This window comes from Diadema setosum, chromosome 8 (genome assembly GCF_964275005.1).
Source record: "Diadema setosum chromosome 8, eeDiaSeto1, whole genome shotgun sequence".
NCBI classification, from domain to species: Eukaryota; Metazoa; Echinodermata; class Echinoidea; order Diadematoida; family Diadematidae; genus Diadema; species Diadema setosum.
This window is the reverse complement of record NC_092692.1, coordinates 35955094-35976245: the sequence shown is the minus strand read 5'-3', so window position 1 is coordinate 35976245 and position 21152 is coordinate 35955094. Positions and strand designations below refer to the sequence as shown.

General features: G+C 37.9%; 1 long non-coding RNA gene across 1 annotated transcript; it reads left to right on the top strand.

The window, feature by feature from the left end:
- Positions 1-1934: 1934 nt before the first annotated feature.
- On the top strand, positions 1935-9501 carry LOC140231943 (uncharacterized). The gene is made up of 4 exons (XR_011901465.1): positions 1935-2372; positions 4930-5184; positions 7937-8320; positions 9374-9501. It is a non-coding gene; the product is annotated as an uncharacterized lncRNA (long non-coding RNA).
- The last annotated feature ends 11651 nt before the right edge of the window (positions 9502-21152 follow it).

Here is a 21152-nt window from a genome sequence, read left to right as displayed (position 1 = left end):
ATGGCAATCTGTCAACTTCATTAAAGTAATGAGAGTAGTGAGCGCTTGAAATACAAATTATGTCAAGGCTCAATGTCTATTGAGAAATTGAGTTCATTGCATCATCGCATTTTCCATTGAGAAATGTATAAAGGGAACTCAACATCACAGAGTTACCGAAATAGAGAAACCACGTAGTTATCTCACTTTCTTCCTTCTACCATTGTCATAGCTCAACTGGGAATGTAATTTCTCATTACTCTCATATCTAGGAGCATGGACTTTTAAATACGACTTCGTTTCCGTCTGTTTTTGGCATTGTTGTGAGAGGAATAGGTCGTTTAAGAAGTCGCAGGTCCTTGGTTCGAATGTCAACTGGTGGTGTCATTCTTGATGGAGACGTTCCATTCACGATATCGCTCTTGTTCCAAGAAATGGAGGTGGATCTTTCACCTCCGTGCCCAATAGGTAACCAAAAATATTCATACATAACAATGCTAGGTCCTGTTGCATAAATGTGTAGATCAACATAAATCAGAAAATCAAACGGAAGTCCCTGATACTTAATTCTGATTGGCTGACAACTGACTTATGTTTGATTGCATCTTTTTTATGCAACAGGGCCATGCCGGTGTAATATACAATAATGACAGAGCCCTCTGTGCTTACACTGAAGAAGGGCTACCAAAAGATCTATTCACGTGTCCCTTTCTCTGTCACAATGGGTGATTTCAAGTTCGGTGCTAGTGCTAGTGCTAGTGCTATCTCAGCACTAGCACCGGCGATAAAACCGAACTTGAAATCACGTCGGTGTTGGGAGTTGGGGTCAAAATTATGACGTATTTCCGGCAGTTGGTGCTGGGCTCGGTGTTGAATGTCGTCTGCTGAACCGAGCTCCGCCGTTTGTGTTAGCAATTTACGTGCTTTTTTTTTCCCATTGACTATTAAACACTAGCCCCTAGGGATTATCATTTTCTTCATTTCAAGTTCGGTGCTGGTGTTAGCGTTGCCGTGCGAGACCAGTATTCACTTCCATAAAAGATGCACGTTTTACGTGCAAAGTCTATGCTAATGCAGTGGTCGCCCACGTAAAGAACACGAACACTCCAGACATGTCTTTATAAATCTGAGCCTGAGAGCAAACTTAAGATAGTTGTATTTTGGGAAATGGATGAAATTTGTGGCATTTTAATCCGTTTTCCTCACTTTGTGTCATAAACTAAGCATTTTTAACTACATATTTTGATAATTGACTGTAATCACGCGCCATCACTTTTTTCGTCGCGCAATTCCTGCGGAGCTCGCGATGCCGTAATTCCACGTATCCGGGCAATTACCACGAGAGGGCAATTACCCCCCGGCCAAATACTGGTTGGTGGTAACGTTAGAGTAAAGATTAGAGTTAGGGTTAGGGTTAGGAGTTTGGGTTAGGGTTAGGATTAGGTTCAGAATTAGGATTAGGATTAGGATTAGGGCCAGGGGAAGGGTGCGGGGTAAATGCCCAGGGGGTAATTGCCCTAGACCCGTAATTCCAACACCTAGTACTGGTGATCGATAATTTTGATCGGTATCGCCTCGTTAATCTTGACCTTCGGTGTTGGAGCTCGATTTAACGCTGTTATTTGGGGGCTAGCACTAGCACTTGCATTAGCACCGAACTTGAAATCACCCAAAGCCTAAGTAGGCCTGCGAGTGAGTTTGCACTTCCTGTCGCATTTAAAAGTGTTGATACGTGAATATTTAGAGGAGCTTCCTTTCCATATACACCATTCCTTATCTGATAGCCTTTTATATCTCTCACATTTGCCCATTTGATTGAAATCTGTGTATGCTGAGACGTTGTTGCTGGTGAATGCAATGGTGTAATGGTGCAATGGTGTAATAGTGGTTAAATGTACTATGCTGTCCTCTGATCGGGAAAGAGCGGATGGGTGCCGCCCTGGTTCGTGCCGCAGATTGAGGGGATTGGACGGCACCCACTTTCCTAACACTTTCCTAACATTGCTAACGCTTTCCTAACACTTTCCTAACACTTTCCTAACATTCCTAACACTTTCCTAACGTTTCCGAACTTATGCCCCTGTGTCAAAACCTTATCTGCGCATGCGGATACGTCCGTCGCCCGTGAATGGCTGCATCACAGTACTGTATTTGCATATGTAAATTACAGTCTTCGTATCATCGTCGCTCTCTCTCGCGCAACCAACACGCGCGAGACTCGAAACCTGGAGCGAACTCTCGACAATCCTGGCCGCCGAGCGCCGCCCGGCGGCGCGGCGGCGATTCCCGGCGGTGGTGGTGGTGCACGGTGAGGCAGGTGGATCGGTCGAACCTCTGTCTGATGTTTCTTACGAATGCCAGTTCGAGAAAAGTTACTTCCTTCTAAGGTAAAGGTGAGTAAGAATCTCATAATACTAATTGAACGTGTGTAGGGAAATACCCGGGTGATACATGTGTGAGGAAATGTTGATGTTGGAGTTACTTTCTCTAGCACGCGTCAACGCTTATTGTCGTGCTTTGCGTATGGTCTACATACAGTGCCAGTGCAGTGGCCAGGTTGTCTCTGCATTTCTTAATTTATTTCCCAAATCGGTATTGTAGAATCTAAACCACTCCGTCTTTCATCGAGTTAATCTACTGTGGTTATATTTACTGAAACTGAAACATGATTTAGTTTTGTCCTCACTACATTTCGAGGTTGATGACAAAATGTTACTCTAATAGTTAACGTTACTACCTAGGCCTATATAACCAAAATTCAAAAGTAAATACAACTGTAGAATCTACTTAAAATATTCACAATGTTAGTACGGTATCGGTATACGGTATAGAGGTTCTAACGTTAGATCCACTCGTTGCTTCAATTTTTACGTAACTTAGCATATTGAAAGTTAATTTCATTAAATTCCCCTGCTAAATCTAATTTTCATGAATGTTTCTGCTGCTTGTATACCAGATCTAGAGTAACTGTACATGTACAACTCCACAGTTAAACACAGCTAGATAGGGCACTGCACACTTTACAGTGACTAACCCATGCCATGGGCATGCATTTTCCCTATTCTGTTCCCATAACTGGTTCTGTAGAGTAGTGGCCTACTTTTGTTTTTGTTTTTCAGTTGGCCTTGACCATGTTGTATTTGTTGTTTTACGTGGGCATTATCGCAAAATACAATGTAGGTCCCCACTCCATTCACCTCCAGTCATTTCGTCAAAGCCGGGGACTTCTTTCTTGTGAGTTGTAGACTTTGCACATACAATTGTATATAATTATGAACACACACGCAGAACGAGAGGGGACCGACATCACGATTTGGCCTTTACCTGTCATGTCAGACCAGAAATTTAACAATCTTTGAAAATTTGCTCGTGTAACAGTGGTTTTTAGGGCCTATTAATGTTCTTGGAGCGTCAGACCAGTGCCAGTGCAGTGTTTGCTGCGTTGTGATGTAAATGCAGCGTGTCTATGGCCAAGGCTTTTATGGCATGCTGTCACTGTAAAGGGAATTTTGGAGTAGGTGATGTAAAGCAGATAATGGGTCTACCAATTTTGGGCATGTGGCAGTAACAACAACGAATTGTTAATTGTCACTACTAATTTGACTTAGGTCAGGACAAGGGTGACGAGCTGGCTGATTGCCATTTAGCATTGCGCACAAAGTCACACAGTCCAGCCTCAACCAGTTCTCTATGACCGGTATATGACAAGTAGGGTTACTAATAGACAATTTATATGTCACCGGAGTCTTATGTTGTAGATTAAGTGTGGTTGATTGATGAATGTTACATTCTGTCCTTTGTCTCATTATAATGACGACAGAGGAGGAGAGCTGGGTCTGGGACCCTAGCTTTAGAAACTATACAGAACAGATTAAGAACAGTAAGTTAAAGGGAAATGTTATCACTAATAACAGAAATGCAGCAGAGAGAAGAACATTGGTGAAGAGAATTATGATTGAGATGAAACAAGGGAAATGTTCACAGAAATAGGAAGGATGATGAGGTAAAGGAAGTTATACAATTAGCCAAGTGGTGATCCCTTACAGTGACAAAATCAAATTGTTGTCACTTCAAATTTGACTTGGGGTCAGGTTGAGGATGGTAAGCTGGCTGATAGTCATCTGTCACACTAAGTCTTACAATCTAGCCTCTACTACATGTAGTTCTCTCTGTATGACAAGTATGTCTACAAGTATGTTTGTCAACAGTTCTTTTCACATACAGTTTAACATCAATGTTCTGTTCTGTGTAAGGTAAACTTCCATTTCAGCATACAGTGTATCTTAAACGGTGATACATTGTACATGTTTCTTCTTCTCTAGTCTTAATTTTTTTGTTTGGTATCTTGTATGTTGTTCTTTGTTTCTCGTCTAGTCCCTCTCTCTCATGCCATGAATAGTAATAACAATGATGATGACGGTGATGATAGCAATAAATTGTTAAAGCTATTATTATTGAATTCATTTAATTGATTGAGACCAATTTAGGCTATTTATTTAGCAAAATAAAACACAAAAACATACAGTATAATAATAGTGGCGTTTACGACGAGAGCCTGGCAGCCTTGAAAGCATCTAGTGCTTATACAGTAGGATGCCTACACAGGAAAATATTTGGCAACATTACAAATAATTCTGTGTGAAGTCGAGTAGATAAAACAAGACACCATCACATACACTCACACGCACAACACATACACTCACATGCAGTAAGACAGGATAGAAAGTATGTTGTCTAGCCAATCATGGGTAACTGTTAAAAAAAGGAGCACTTCAGTAAGCACTGAAATGTAGAAAGAGTTGTGCTGTATTTCAAAGCAGTACTTTTACACCTTCTCCCCCCCCCCCCTTTATGGAATTCCTGGATCCGCTCCTGAGTAACTCAGGACAGTATAAGTATGCTATTAAAAAAGGTCAAACCTTCTACCGTTTTCTCTTTTGTTGTCTACAGACTACTACAGTTCAGCATGCAAAATGACCAAGACTGGGAAGCCGTACAGCTGTTGGGACCATATTATGAGATTGTGTGCAAGAGGACAATATCGGTTTGGTGTAGGCCAATCACCAGGTGGAAAAAAAAAAAAAGTGGAAGGAGGTGAAAAAGAGGATTGACGCCTGCCACCTTCATGGTTCCATCTGAAGAAGCAAGCTGTTGGTGTGTTTGGAGCTGTGCTGGCCTGCAAACATCAATAGGCCCTACCACGAGGTGAGTTTTTTTTTTTTTTTTTTTTTTGGTTTTGGTTTTGTTTTGTTTTGTTACCTCCACCAAGGGAGGAGGTTATGTTTTCGTTTATGGTTTGTGTGTTTGTTAGTTTGTCCGTGTGCAACATAACTCAAAAAGTAGTTAACGGTTTGGATTAAACTTGCAGGAAAGGTTTAGAATGACACAAGTAACAAACGATTAACTTTTGGTAGTGATCCGAGAATTTTGGGGGAATTTATGAAGAATTTTTTTTATATTTCGGCAGGTAGGGTCAATGAACTTGGGAATTCAGGCTGCACGTATTTGAGGTTTACATGCGCGCACTAAAGTGCGTGGTCTAGTTTCTGCTAGGGCTAGGCTTGCCATGCAGCTGAGGGTTTATGACGGAACAAAGGCTTTTATATTGGGAAATCCGGCGACATTCAGCACACAATGCTATAAGTACATGGGTGGATGGAAGAACAAGATCAGTGGTGGAAATGAGCTGCATGCTTGGCGGAGATCTGCGCTCTCAGTGCTTTTCTAATTTTGTTTTGCTTTGTTTTTGTTTTTGTTTTGTTTTTGTTTTTGTTTTTTGTAAGGGGGGAGGATAACACCCAGAAAGTCCCCTGAGTTGTCAGATTAAATATTTCCATCCTCATGTTTTGCAAAGCATAGCTGTACATGTGATGCAGAGTTCATACAGACTGTTGTAAATGTCCAATACATTATATATTAGGTTCAGAGATTGTTTGCTGGGGAATTTAAAGTGATGCAATATTGGAAAGAAGTGAAGAAAGTCTAATTTCAGCTGCAGCCTCTAGATCATATTATGTATGATGAAAAAGAATAGAAGTCTGTCTGAAATGTCAGTTAAAAAAGTCCAAATAAAACATATATTGAAATTGGTGAAATACTTTGTGCACACTAAACTGTACCAATTTTGAAGTCATTCATCTTAGAAGTCATGCCTTAGACCTAATCTTTTTGTACCAGCAAGTTCTTGTGCAAAATGTGTTATTGCGATTCTACATGATAAACTATTTGTATGTTGAAATTACAATTTGACTTTTGGTATGGCTTTCAGCCCAGGACTGTAATAATGTATCAGAGGGATGAGAATGATTGTACCTCGGAGTGGACATGAATTTAGTGTTTGTCTTTGAATGCTATTTTTTTTTCAGTTATGAACTAAGCTCCAAATATGCCTTTGAAATGAAATTCTGACCCTCAGCCTACAATTTTAAGCCTCCGCCACGAAGTGTCGCCGGAGGCATTATGTTTTCAGGTTGTCTGTCCTTCCGTCCGTCCGTGCGTCCTTCTGTCCGCCATGAATTTTGTAGACAGCGCAAAAAAAAAAAAAAAAAAAAAAACACCTTTGAGGCATCCTAATAAGACTTGGTATGTATATGCATGAGTGAACGAAGTTGTGCCTATTAACATTTAGGAGCTCATGCTCAAGGTCAAAGGTCAAAGGGTCAAGGTCAAATGGCTCCAAAATTTCACTATTTTCCTCTTATCTATGCAATGCCTGAAGGTTTTTCTTTAAACTTGATGCAAACATGTGATACCAAATAAAGATTCTCCAGAGAGTTTGGAATTATGAGGTCAAAGTTCAAAGGTGAGAGGTCAAGTTAAAATGTTGAAATTTCACCTTTTTTTCTCCATATCTTGGAAATGGTTCACGGCATCTTCATATAATGTAATTACATCTATGCATGTACTTACCAGCAGTGATCATCTAGGGAATGTAGGTATCATGGGTCAAAGGTCAGGGGTCAATGATCAAGGTCAAATCAAAATATCATTTGTTCCCTCATATTTCTGCAATATTTCCAAGATTTTTCTTGAAACTTGATATATTGCCCAATAGAGATTTTCTAGGAAGTTTCTTGCCCAAAGGTCAAGTGAAAGTGCAAAATTTCACTTCTTCTTTTTTTCCATATCTTGAAAGTGACTCAAGATATCATCATGAAACTTAGTACAGATTAATGCATGTTCTACCTGACGGTGATTCTCTCGGGAATTTTAGGGTCATAGGGTCTAAGGTCCAGGGTCAAAGGCCAAGTAAGAATGCAAAAATTGTAGTATTTAATACATGAATTACACTTTTTCTCCATACTTTGAAAGTTACTAAATGCATAGACTTATAAAAGTGTCAAAAGTCAAGTGAAGATTCTCAAATCCCCACATACAATTGTACCTGCACTCTTAGGCAGTATAGCCATCCATCCAATTAAAGCTAGTTCAAGGAAAGTGAACATTCAACACATTTGTGACAAACCTGTCATTCTAATATTTTGCCAGTTATGTGAAACTGTAATCACACATTGTCAAGATGTTGTACTATAGACCTATTAGGAGAACGATGCATTATGGCAGAGGCATACCAGTCGCCATAGCGACATTTCTAGTTGTTGTTGTTGTTTGTTTGTTTGTTTGGGGAAGTGAATTGTGTGCTACAGTGTTCAGGTTTGTCCCATGGATTCAATTGGAGCTCTTTTCCTGTTAAATAGATATCAAGAAGTCCTTGTAATTTGCGACAAAGAATGAACCATCTGATTACATTAAATCAGCACAATAACAACAGTAACATACATAGCTATCAAAAATATTTTACCCATTTGAAAGATTGTTTCTTATTCTTTCCAGTTATCTAGGTCTAATGGTTACAGCAGTTTGTTATTATCCTTCTTTAAATTTGAATTTTTATGGTCATGACAAGTATGTGGAGGTGTATTACATTGGAATTCACATTTATTTTTCTCACAAACAGCCGACTAAGAAAAGCAGTGAAGGCATTTCACCTGTGACAAGCATCTCATCATCTGCAGCAACAAAGCATCCAGCAACTGAGTCAGTGTCAGCATGTGCTCAGCCTCCATTACCTGCTCAACCTCAACAATCTGCTCGGCTTCAACAACCTGCATCTTCCGAGCAACAGTATTCAAACTAGGCAGCAAGAGAATGTGGCCTTTGTCACTGAAATATCTTAGTCAAAGACTTTGCAGAGCATCATGACTGTACCATGCACAGGTGTCTTGCCAGATATGTGGCAGAATGTGTCGTGTCCAAGTAGAAGAGATGCTTATTCAAGATATTGAACAGCACGCAACAACACAATCTTTGCCAGCTCTTCCAAGACATTCAGCAATGTATGGTTAGTATCATAATTGATGATTGTCTATTGGCTGATGAATTTTGTAAAAAAGTTAAGTGAAACGTATCAAAATTCCAAATTTCTTTCCTCCATCGTAAATGAACATGCTTGAAATGCTTGTAGAATTGTGGGACAATATTGACATATGTGTATTTTCTAACAGCTACACAAATTTACCGTAAAAGTTATGGAAGACAATTGATGCATCATTCATTTTGAACTAAGATCACACGCTCATCATACAAGTGATAAACTGAATTATACTTCTAAGAACTATGTGAATTAGTGTTGACCAGATTCTTTGAGTGATGCTGTATTCAAATTCATGAACTTCCTCTGTCGAAATGTTTTATTTGAATAATTATGCAGTACCGGCTGCATGCTATAAGGATTAGGACCACCACTTGCTGTCTGGCGTAAGCTCTGTAGTCTAGTGGAGATGATGCCTGTCAGAAGATCAGGAGGTCGTTGGTTCAAATCCTGCTTGAGTACATTATGCCCATGATTTCTATTGTTTTGGCTGCTGGCAAAACACTGATCAGTTCAGACCTAGTGCTTATTTACGTCGGTGTAGGGCCATTTGTCTGTCAGTTGCAATGGAAGCATCTTGACGGAAGAATTTCATTAATTTGAATAATTGAGCAGTATCCGCTGCATGCCATAAGGATCAGAACCACCACTTGCTGTCAGGCGAAAGCTTGGTGGTCTAGTGGAGATGACGCCTGTCCGAAGATCAGAAGGTCATAGATTCAAATCCTGCTTGAGTACATATGCCCATAATGTCTTTTTGTCATGGCTACTACTAAAAGACACTGATTAGTTCAGTGCTTATTGAAATCAGTGTAGAGCAATATGTCAATCAATTGCAATGATGCTGAATTGTAATGTTGATAAGCAATGATTTCCCAGACATGGCTTTGTATGAATAAGTCTTAGAATAGTGAACAAAATAGATTGTATTTTTTTTTATACTTGTCAGCTGTGCATGATACACATGAGATATTGAAATATATGTATGTGAAAATATTCTGCATTGTTTGTTTTGTCATGCAGGAAAGACACGGCCCCCTGCCACAGTATCCCGGCCCCCTGCCACAGTATCCCAGCCCCCTGCGGAAGAATCTGTACCCACTGATGAAGAATCTGTGCCCCCTGCTGAAGAATCTGTACCTCCTGCTGAAGATTTATTTTGACACCGCAATTTTTCAAACTTGTGTTTGTATTTGTTAATACTACATAAAAAGTTCAGATAAAAAGTTGCCCCTTTAGCATTCATTCAAAAGTTAGAGCTTAAAATCTGATACGCACACACACACACACAAAAGAACAAATTGTTGTATAACGTAACTAGCATAATGAACATAATATAGAGAAAACAACCATGTTTTTGGAAAAAATACCTCTTTATTCTTGGAGATTATGCGATAGGGAACATGCCTGGCAATTTTCGCCGCGATAGTTTGATCGATGGCCAAGATCTTAAGGAGGAGCCCAAACAACCCTCTCCCCCATTTTCCCCATTGTCGGGCGATTGGAGGTCAAGATCTGAGGAGGGGGACAAATAAGTTCCAACCCCACACTTGGATTAGGAAGGGTTAAATGTGAGTTGTGTATCACAGAATATTTGCATTATATATCTTATTATATGACAGTGACATGTTGTCATGATACCCTCATCATAAAAGATTTTGGGTTGTCTGTTCAAACTTGTTTTAGCACACTTGCATGAACTAGCAGTAATCTTTCATGATTAATATTATTAACCTGGGAAAATGAAACCTTGAGAAAGTTGACAATGGCTCTTGATATCTTTAAAGGTACTAAACTTTTTTTTTATAATTTCAAGCAATAATATTCATTACCAGCAAAGTCATGGGTTTTTCCATCAGGACAACATCATGCCAACTCAAAAACACTGTACATGGTCTAGTGTGTGAAAAGGTCACATAATTTCACTCAGAATGTAAGGACTGATATATCCTTAACACTTTAATTTGGTTGGGTTATTTTTCTGTAATGTATGTTTGCAGATGTCTTCAAGAGAGCAGAGCTCTCCCAGCCCCCCCCCCCTTGCAATTCAGTACATACAAAACTGTAAAGTTGGGTGTTTTTGTTTTTGTTTAAAAAAAAAACCCAACAATTTATGCTAATGTATGCATAATGTCACAATTTGCTGAAAAATCACTTTAAAAACTGCACAAAAAGGCATATTTTTGGTAAATTTGGTGGATGAAAAAAATGTAATCATTTTTTCTTTTATGATGCCTCCTCCACAAATTGTAACCAGAGACATTGTTTTGGGGTTGTCCATCCCTCCTTCCATCAGTCAGTAATCAGTTTTGTGGACAGCATAACTTAAAGGGAACCCAATCCAAAGAGCAATGTGGATTGAGTGATAGCAGCAACATTAGTAGAACACATCAGTGAAAGTTTGAGGAAAACTGGACAAGTGATGGAAAAGTTTTGAATTTTTAAAGTTTTGGTGTTGGAACCGCTGGATAAGGAGGCTAGAGGTTATGACGTATTTGTGGACAACAATTCAAAAAATATTAAAGAAATTCCACCAAAATTCACTTTTCTAGCATGATGAAAGAGCACATGACTAACTGCTTTCAGAAAAACAAGGGAATACTCAATTTACTCAGTCCACAATTCTCTTTGAGGTTGGTTCCCTGTAAGAACCATTTTAGGTATCCAAATGAAACTTGGCATAAACAGTGAGTATGAGAGAAGGAAGTTGCGCCTCTCAACTTTTGGTTGCACATGTTCAAGGTCAATGGCCATGGTCAATTTTTAAAAATTTGTCTGTATACATATTACCTGATAAAGTTGCATTGGTAAAATTCTGGCCTATGGGATCAGAGGTCAAAGGTCAAATGAAAATGCTAAAATTCTATTTTTCCCATATCTCAGAAATGGCTCATGGTATCATCATGATATTTAGTGGCTATGCATGTACTGCCTGACAGTTATTCTTTGGGATTTGGGCGACATTGAGTGAAAGGTCAAGGCTGAAAGGTCAGGTTCAGAGGCTAAAATTCCATTTTATTTGATTACTCTTTTTCTCCATTCCCTGGAGATGAATAACAAGTCTAGGCACAAGAATACACATACCTCACTGCCCAATGATTCGTAAAGAAAGATTTTTGCCATGGGGTCAAAGGTCAAGAGAAAACGTTCAAATGTCACATTATGAACTTATTATGAAACTTTTTAAAGGGGGTGGCTAGTAACTGATCAGTGGGAATCAGTGAGAATGCTAGGGGGATGATTGTTCCAATCCTGGTGGGATTGATTTTAGAGTATTTCATATATGTGTGAAAATGATTTGCTTCAGAATGGTCTCATATTCAAGTAATGTGCAGTTCAGTGTTTCCAGGTTAGCATGACTGTGCAGTGAAGGGGTGATCGTTAACGATCACCCCGTCACTGCACAGTCATGCTAACCTGGAAACATTACTTTAATATGAGACCATTCTGGAGCAAATGATTTTCACACAATAGATCTATATAATGTACTCTAAAATGAATCCCACAAGGCTTGGAACAATTATCCCCAGCATTCCCACTGATTAGTTACTAGCCATCCCCTAATATTAAGACATATATGTGTCAGTTTCCAGAATGTTTTATGATTGTATCATAAAATTGTTTAGGCTACCAATACTTTGTACCTGTAGTTGCATACTTGTCAGTTGCCTCAGGAAACATGTACAGCATATACAGCTGTATTGCCAGTGTAGGCCTGCCAAATAACAATGTATATTATATTGAATGATTCTGATGACTTATTATGTTTATTGGTAGAGGAATGATAAGAGGGGGGGGGGCTCATCCCCTGGCCTAGATTTGGTTCATCTCGTGGCATTATTTCATCTGCTCAGTAAAGTAGGGGACATTTTGTGAACATTATGAACTTATTATGAACATTATTAAGACATATTATATAACATAAATGTCAGAATGTTAAGAAGGGGAGGGGGGGGGGGGAAGGGGGGCTCCTCCCCTGGCCTAGTTTTGGTTTGTCTTGTTGCATTATTTCATGTGCTCAGTAAAGTAAGGGACCTTTTATGAACATTATGAACATTATTAAGACATATATGTGTCAGTTTCCAGAATGTTTTATGATTATATCATGAAATTGTTTAGGCTACCAATACTTTGTACCTGTGGTTGCATACTTGCCAGTTGCCTCTAGGATATATGTCCTGCATATACAGCTGTATTGCCAGTGTACCAAATAACAATGCATAATATTATATTGAATGATTTTGGTGACTTACGTTAATTGATAGAGGCATTACATACTTGCCCAGCTCATTTAGGAAACACTTCCAGTTAAATATGTATGTGATATTTGCCGCAGGAAATAAGTGACTTTCTGTGACAGCATATGTAGTGAAAACATGGTGTACTTGACAGTTGCATCTGGAAACACTCCAGGTATTCATTGTCTGTGTGCAAAATGCCATGTAACATCTTGATGAATCTTGCCAAATTCATTTTAATGAAGATCATAGTTTTGAATAAAGAGAATATAAACCTTTTGGTGCAGATCATGTTAAATGAAGGTTGAATTTGTTTTCCTCTCTTTCATTTTCATTTTATGTGTTTTACGAGTAAGTTCATGTGTATAATTTATGTTCATTGTAAAGTTTTGGTCTCTCCCATACATCAAAAACGAGGCACAGACATCACTTTTCTGTCAATGGTGACATCAACAATTTGATGTACTCTTTCCATGAAATCTTTGAAGGTTTTTGCGGCGGTAAAACATTGGATGGTAGAAGGCTTAAAGGTGCACCGCATATATTTTCAAGATTATGTGTTTGGCCCTGAAAAGGGCCTTCCCAGCCCGGATAAGACCTTTTCTAGAAAGAAGTGTTGCACCTTTAAGTCTTATACCACCCAATCTTCCTCCAATTTTCCACAACTTTGAGCTATTACCATCAATCCTCACACAACAGCTACATACTTAAACATGCCAGTCAAGTTCAAATATGAGTGATGTCTAACTAGGTCAAAGGTCAAAGTGAATGTGTCAATGAACTAGCCCTGATAAGCACTATACTCATAATATTGATGTATACTCTGTAACTTTCTACAGATCTTAGGCTTAGCTCTGACTACCAAACTCATCACAGGTGCATGACCTAAAGATACCAATCAAGTTCAAAATGTGGTTGTCAAAGTCAAACAAGTTCAAATGTCAGATGGTTGAAAAATTTTTCCTCATAGGCACAGTACTCACAGTATTGAAGATACATTGGTTGCCAGTAAGGCAGATGATTGCATTTAAGATTATGTTATTTATAAAGTACTGCATGGTCAAGCACCTGGTTGTCTGTCAGAATTAATATGAATAAAATCATATTCATATTCACATAATTTACGAAGTACACAGAAGTTGTAAGTTGTTTCTAAAGCAACCTCACTTAAAACAAAAGTAACTTTTGGGTATTGTGCCTTTAGCTCTGCTGCTCCATAACTTTGGAATGAATTACCTGAGAAAATGAGGAAGGCCCCATCACTTGCTGTCTTCAAATCTTTGTTGAAGACTTACCCTTTTCAGAAGCATTTGATTAATTTATTTTTTTGTGTGTGTCTAATCAGTAGCAATGTCAGGAGCTCTGTTACATCACAGCACAGTAGAGTATATTTACATAGTAGCTGCGCTATACAGATTTGTCTAATCATTATTATTATTATCATTATTGTTATTATTGAGGTGTACTCATCAATATTTTTTTTTTTTTCAGATTAGAGCAGTGACCACCAAACTCACAAATTAGGTAGGCTAAATAAATAAAAAATGCCAATCAAGTTGTATATGAGTGAAGTCCAACAAATTCAGAGGTCAAATTAATGGAATTAATGGTCACTGAACTTTACTTAATAAGCACTTGAAACAATATAAGGACACATTGTGGTGTACTCTCAATAACTTTCCACATTGAGAGCTATGATAGCCACACATTAACACCGCATGCATATCACCTGAAGATTTTGCTCAAGTTTGAATATTGGTAAATATTCTAGGAACTAGGTCAAAGGTCAGATGGTCAATGAACTTTCTCTGATTTAGTGTCATATATTGTTCGCTCTCAATAACGAATTTCCACAACTTCGAGCTATGTCCGCAAAACTCAAACATGGGTACATCTGCTAAAGATATATGCCTGTCAAGTACTTGGTTAAATTGAACAATGTACATGTAAAAGGTCAGAAGTAAAACTCTAGAACTAATACACTTTAAAAAAAAAAACATTTTAATGACAGAGTGTAATATTTATGTGGGCGATGACGATACATGGCTTGGTGTTTGTCTGAATTGTCATGAGTTACGTGTGTGTAGATGTTCATTTGTTATCTACAAAAACTTGTTTTTTGCGTGGAAGATGCAGTAATATAAGGTTAAGATTTAAAAGCTTTGAAGTAGGATCCTGAAATATGTTGCCATTTTTTCTCACTCTAGGGTGCAAGTCTAGTCAGTATTTGTAAGTATCAAGTTGACCTGACTATTATAAAGGTCAAAGGTCCCAAAATTGAATGATTATATACAGAAAACCAAGTATTTTTCAGTATATTTTGTAGAAATCCGTGCTTTTTTCTCCCCCTCCCTTCCCCCTTCTTCCCCTCTTTTCCCCTTCCTTTTTCCTTCTTTTTCCCCCTCCAAGCAGTCCATTATGCCCTGGTTCTTTGTTGCTTTTTTGTTTGTTTGTTTTTGTAGGTGTGTTTTGTGGGCGTTGGTTTTCGTAAGTGGGGAAGGGTGGGAGTTCTAACAAGTAATCCTACATACGTTTTTAAGATTGATGTTATTGAGATTGTCAAAAAAAACCCAACCTACCAATGACACCAATACCATTATGTGAAATTTGATATGCTCTTCTCCGAATAGTCAATGGTACATTAGCTGTTAGTCTTGTCGTTTTTGCTGCTGCTGCTGTTGCTGCTGCTGCTGCTGCTGTTGTTGTTGTTGTTGTTCTTGATGCTGTTCTTGATGTTGTTCCTTTTTTTGTTGGTTGGTTGTTGTTTCAAGCTTCAATTTGCTTTTCCAGAGGCTATCCGTGAGTTTTTATACTTTTGAGCAGCAAGCTCTTTTGTTAAAAGGACCCGTGCAATAAAGATCATGCTGTATTTGTGTTGATTAATAAGAAACCCTGATCATATGTGGCTAAAAGAATATCTAGATTTGTGCCACATGTTTTATCATAAGTTTTGAAAGATAACTTAGTTACGAGAAAAAAAAAACCCTTCAAAACCAAGATTTTGTCGAGGACTTCGTCTATAAAACACTGCTAAAGTACTAATTTTAGTAACAAAAGACATTAGAATGCACCTTCCTTCAACCGAGCTTAGCTTTCATGTCTCCCTGCAATGTCTTTTGTTAATCATATCAGCAACAATGGAACATGCAAGTTATGCCTATCTAGAGGAAGGTATACATTCCGAAGTTTTTTGGGGGTTTTTGTAAATCATTTTAGCTCTTTAGCTGTAAATGATGTGATGATGTCAGAGGCAGAATCTTGGTTCGGAAGGTTTTTAGTGGACGTCTCCAAGTAGTCTTACGAAGAGTAGTTGAAAATTATATGTGACATAACTAAGTGATGTTGAGGATCATAAATCAACACAAGTTAACATGCATTTACATTGCACAGGTCATTTAAACAGCCTTCTAACACTATGAGGAGGGGGTATTTAACTTTACGTTGATGGACATCGAAAATCGTCTATTTTTCAAGCAGATTTCTACCGAGTGTGTTCTATGGAATTTTGGAAGAAAACCCAAGATGATACATTATACAGGCTAAATAATAGTCATCGAAATGATACTATACGACCCCTTTCGAGGGAAACTTTTTTACATTATGAATGTAGCTTTACTAAAATAGTGTAAACATACCAAAATTTGTACCAAACTTTTCGATAATATGCAGTTAATGTGAATTGAACAAAATTATCGGATATTAATGCCTGTCATTTCAGTAAACGATGTCAAATTCATTGCTTGTTTTTTACCTCAAGAGGGACCAAGAGGGAGACATCTGCATTTGATCTGTCTCCCAATATACATACATATATATATATATATATATATATATATATATATATATATATATATATATATATATATATATATAATATATATATATATATATATATATATATATATATTATATTTATATAATATATATATTGTTTGCCAATAATATTCAGAGTCATTGAGTTTTTACAACTGAGAGAACCATTCTTGACGTAAATGACGGGTGACATGACACCACTTTCTTCGTGCCATTTTGAATATTCCCCTAGCGGAATTGGTTATTGACGTAACCAATTATGGAGTAAAATCGTTTTGATGACAGTGTGCAATAATGAAAATAACTATCAGAACGCAGAGAAATGTCATGTACATTACGTGTGTCAACAAACAAGTTAAGAAATCTGCACACATCATACCTCTCGCTGTATAAGCTCCTCCGTATTACGCGGTTGAATAATCCTAATCCGCCCTTGGCACTGATTTCATAGTGATCGCCTTCATCAAACATCGGCCGGAATGATTTGTTGTGCACAAATTTAACAATTGGTATCACTTCAGGCATAAAGGTTCTACTTGCCTCACTTCGCACGAGAACTGTTTCATACTGACGACACAAGTCTCAGACTGACATAGTTTTCTTTACAGAATGTAAAATCTAGTTTCTCAAGAACAGCCTATTGGCTGCAGACCCGGAGGATGCTGGGGCTGCAGCCCCCCCCCCCCCCCCTTTATCATCAAAATAGTTCTAGCATGATACTACAAGATAAAATGAGGAACACAACTCCGGCACAGTTGACTGGTAAGCCTCCTCTCCTGAAGTAATCATGATTTGCGGTATTTGCATTTCAAATTTTAACATATTTACAATTTAATGAAATTCATTGATCTCATTTTCTACTAAGGATGGATCTTTCTTTAACCCTTCTGTACAAAGGGAACATTTTTTTCATTCTATCTCTATCCATTACATTTAAAGGGATGGTATAGTTGTGGTTGAGTCCTGGCTTCAGGTTTCTAACATTGTATTTTTTTTTTGTGAGATGATAAAACCTCTCAAGAAATATGAATAGAGCATGTAATTCCAAGAGGAATTTAACGTTTATTTGACAAAAAAAAATGGCTTTGAAATAGCTGAGATATCCAAAACAAAGCAATACTAATAAAAAGAGGGACCCACCTTTACTGTGCGTTTGGATATCTCGGCCATTTAAATTTGAATACCTCTTTAATAGAATAGTATACGCTGTAGCATTTCATAAGTTGTTTCTTGGTATCTTGCAAAAAGTTCAAAACTCAATCCCCATATACCAATACTATATTATACTACGACTGCTGTGACTGGTAAGTTGAAGACGTTGCGGAGACGTCTCCGGTGGTGAGATACTAGCTTAACACATACATACTGTACGTATACATACGCCCCACAAAACAAAACATACGTCAAAAAGGAGTTTCAAGGCCCTTAAAAGTGGTAATGATCTGACCCATTTTTTTTCTTTGTTTGAATTGTTATTATATTCCGTCAAAGTAGCAAGTTGCACCCAAATGCGTGTTTGTTTCGTTCTGTTTGGAAAACAGAAAATAATGGCAGACATTTTCAATTACGCAGGTCACAATTCGGCGATTGCCTTTGTACTTGTGGTATGCCCTATGAAAGAAACGGTGACATCCATTACCAGAGATAGAAAGACAGATAGACAGACAATGGATAGATAGATAGATGGATAAATAGATGGATGGATGGATAGATAGAGAGATAGAATAGAAAGATAGATAGATAAATATAGATAGAGAAAAGAAATATATAAAAGGATTAGAAGAAAAAATAGATAGACAGATGATAGACAGATAGATAAATAGAAAGATGAATGGATAGATAGATAGAGAGAAATAGAAAGATAGATAGATAGAGACAGAAGAGAGAGTGAGGGAGATAGAGAAGATATGTAAACTAATTACCGATTACAACGGGAGAACATAGAGCCCGAAATAGCTAAGAGTTGTTTTATACAACCGAGTTTGCTTTGATGTACATGTACTGACACAATGTGTATTGACATTATTTTGTTATATCACTTGCGTACATCTTACAATCAGCCTCTTGGATTGGGCGAAGATATACTGATACCTTCCAGTTCCTAGGTGCTTTGACCTGAAGATGACCCCAGTACCAACGTAATTAATCATTCCACCTTCTCCTCTATACAGAATATGATATTATTTCAGAGTTGAGAATCTCGTTTTGCGAGTTAGGAGCTCATGTGCACATGAGTTTACAAATATCCTTTCTTTCTTTTTTCTCGGCTGGTTAGGCACTTCAATTGATTTCAAAGAGATATAATGCATGAGTTTCCGTTTGGAAAATAGAAAATAATGGCAGAAAATTGCAATTACGCAGGTCACAATTCGGCGATTGCCTTGGTACTTGTGGTATGCCCTATGAAAGAAACGGTGACCTGCATTACTAGAGATAGATAGACAGATACTATAGATAGATAGATAGATAGATAGATAGATAGATAGATAGATAGATGGATAGATAGATCGATAGATAGATAGATAAATAGATGGATAGATGGATGGATAGATAGATAGATAGATGGGTAGATAGATAGATAGATAGATGGATAGAAAGATAGATAGATGGATAGAAAGGGAGAAATAGAAAGATAGGTATATAGAGATAAAGAAATACATAGAAGGATTAGAAGGATAAATAGATAGATGGATTAATGAGTACATACATACAGTACATACATACATACATACATATATACATACATACATAGATGGCTAGATAGATGGATGGATAGATTGATGAATAGATACATAGATAGATAAATAGATATACAGATAGATGGATGAATAGATAGAGATAGAAAGATAGACAGAGATAAAGAAATAGGTAGATAGAAATAGATAGATAGAAAAGGAGACAGACAGAACGGGAGACATAGAGGAAGAGGGACAGAAGAGAGAGGAGGGGAGATAAAGAAGACAAGTAAACTAATTACGGATTTTAACGGGAGAGCATATAAAGCCCGTAATAGCTAAGAGTTGTTTTGTGCAACGAGTTGCTTTGATATAAATGTACTTGCACAATGTGTACGAGTATTGACAATATTTTCTTATATCACCTGCGTACATCGTTATCTTCCAATCAGCCTCTTGGATTGGGCGAAGATATACTGATAGGTTCCAGTTCCTGGATGTTTAGCCCTGAAGATCACCCCAGTACCAACGTAATTAATCATTCCACCTTCTACTAGTTTGCGAGTTAGGAGCTCATGTGCGCATTGATCTACAAATGGCCTTTCTTTTTTTCTCTCGGTTGGTTAGGCACTTCACTTGATTTCAAAGAGACAGAATGCATGAGTTTGCCCGACGTAACAATTTGTCGAATAACTATTCATCGGTCGTGTTCAAACAGAGAGTGAATTTCCGTAGAAGAATCCATTTCATTATCATGCCGTGAATGTCGTTACAAACTTTGCTTGCTATCAGGGGAATGTGCTGACAAACTCCATCAGGTTATGCGCTGTTATGTGAATAATCATTATATCACACATGCTTATCTCAGTGAATTTAAAAATCAACATAAACACATGCCTATTTGGTGCAATCGACCTTATTCTGCTTATGCGTTAAATACAATTCCGAAATGGCTTATTGCTGCTATGTCCGGCAACTTTGTCACGAACTTTGTCCCTTTGTCACGAAAGAACCAAGTGTCAGTAAGTCTGTAAATTTGATTGGCCCATTCCCTGATATATAATGAATGTTCCTTGAATCACCTGTCGAATAAAAACTGCACTTAAATGAAAACGTGGGGACAATGCTGTTGCCTTATGCAATAAATCTAGTACGCACGCGTCAATTCGATTATCGAATGCCCTTTTTTATCACTGCAATAGATTCAATTCAATTCAAATTAATTCAGTTCAGTTCAAATAAATTCAATTCAATTCAATTCAATTCAAATTTGTTCTTAAGTTTTCAGAGGGAATATATAGTTACAATTTCATTTATTGCATTGAGATTTATACAGTAAACTTGTAAGGGATTCGAGATGTGGAATGAATAAATTCATTGACATGAATAAAGGTTGTTGTTGTTATCATTGTTCTTATCAGACATCATCAAGGACCCTAACAGCTGCAATATTTGACTCTCTTTAGTGAGAGTAAGGGGGGGGGGGTCCTCAGGCCTGCATAGTGATAACATCACTAGATAACATTGTCAAATTCTGATGACTTAAACTCTGAACGATTTTACATAAAGCTCAGAAAACGGCTCATTGCTCTGTTGGGTCCGAGCCCTTTGTACATAGTCATGGAAACAACACATTCGACAAAGGATTATGATGTTATTTCGAAGCTGCCTTCGCTCTGGGGGCCATCGCTTGTACATACAGCGAGGTTGTCAATTCCAATATTGTCTTGTTAGTGGCGAATGCGCAATCTGACGAAAGCACTGTGTTATCAGCGTAAGGCACTGTGGGTGGAGCGAACGTATGACCCTTGTGATAAGTCGATCATGGCGCCTCCATATCTCCTAGTATAGCGCATACGCCAGTGTTTCCTGTATCATAGTGCCAGCTCGTACTCAGCGAAGGGTCCGCATTTCATACAGAATTCATCGCTCGTATTAGCAAGGACGCTAATTGAGTATTTCAACAGGTTGTAGGTAAGCATACTTATATCAAACGCACGTTGCGGAGATACATGAGCCGTAGCTTCTGTTTCAGTGGCATGTCACCCTGTGTAAAAAAAAGCGCATTAGATATTC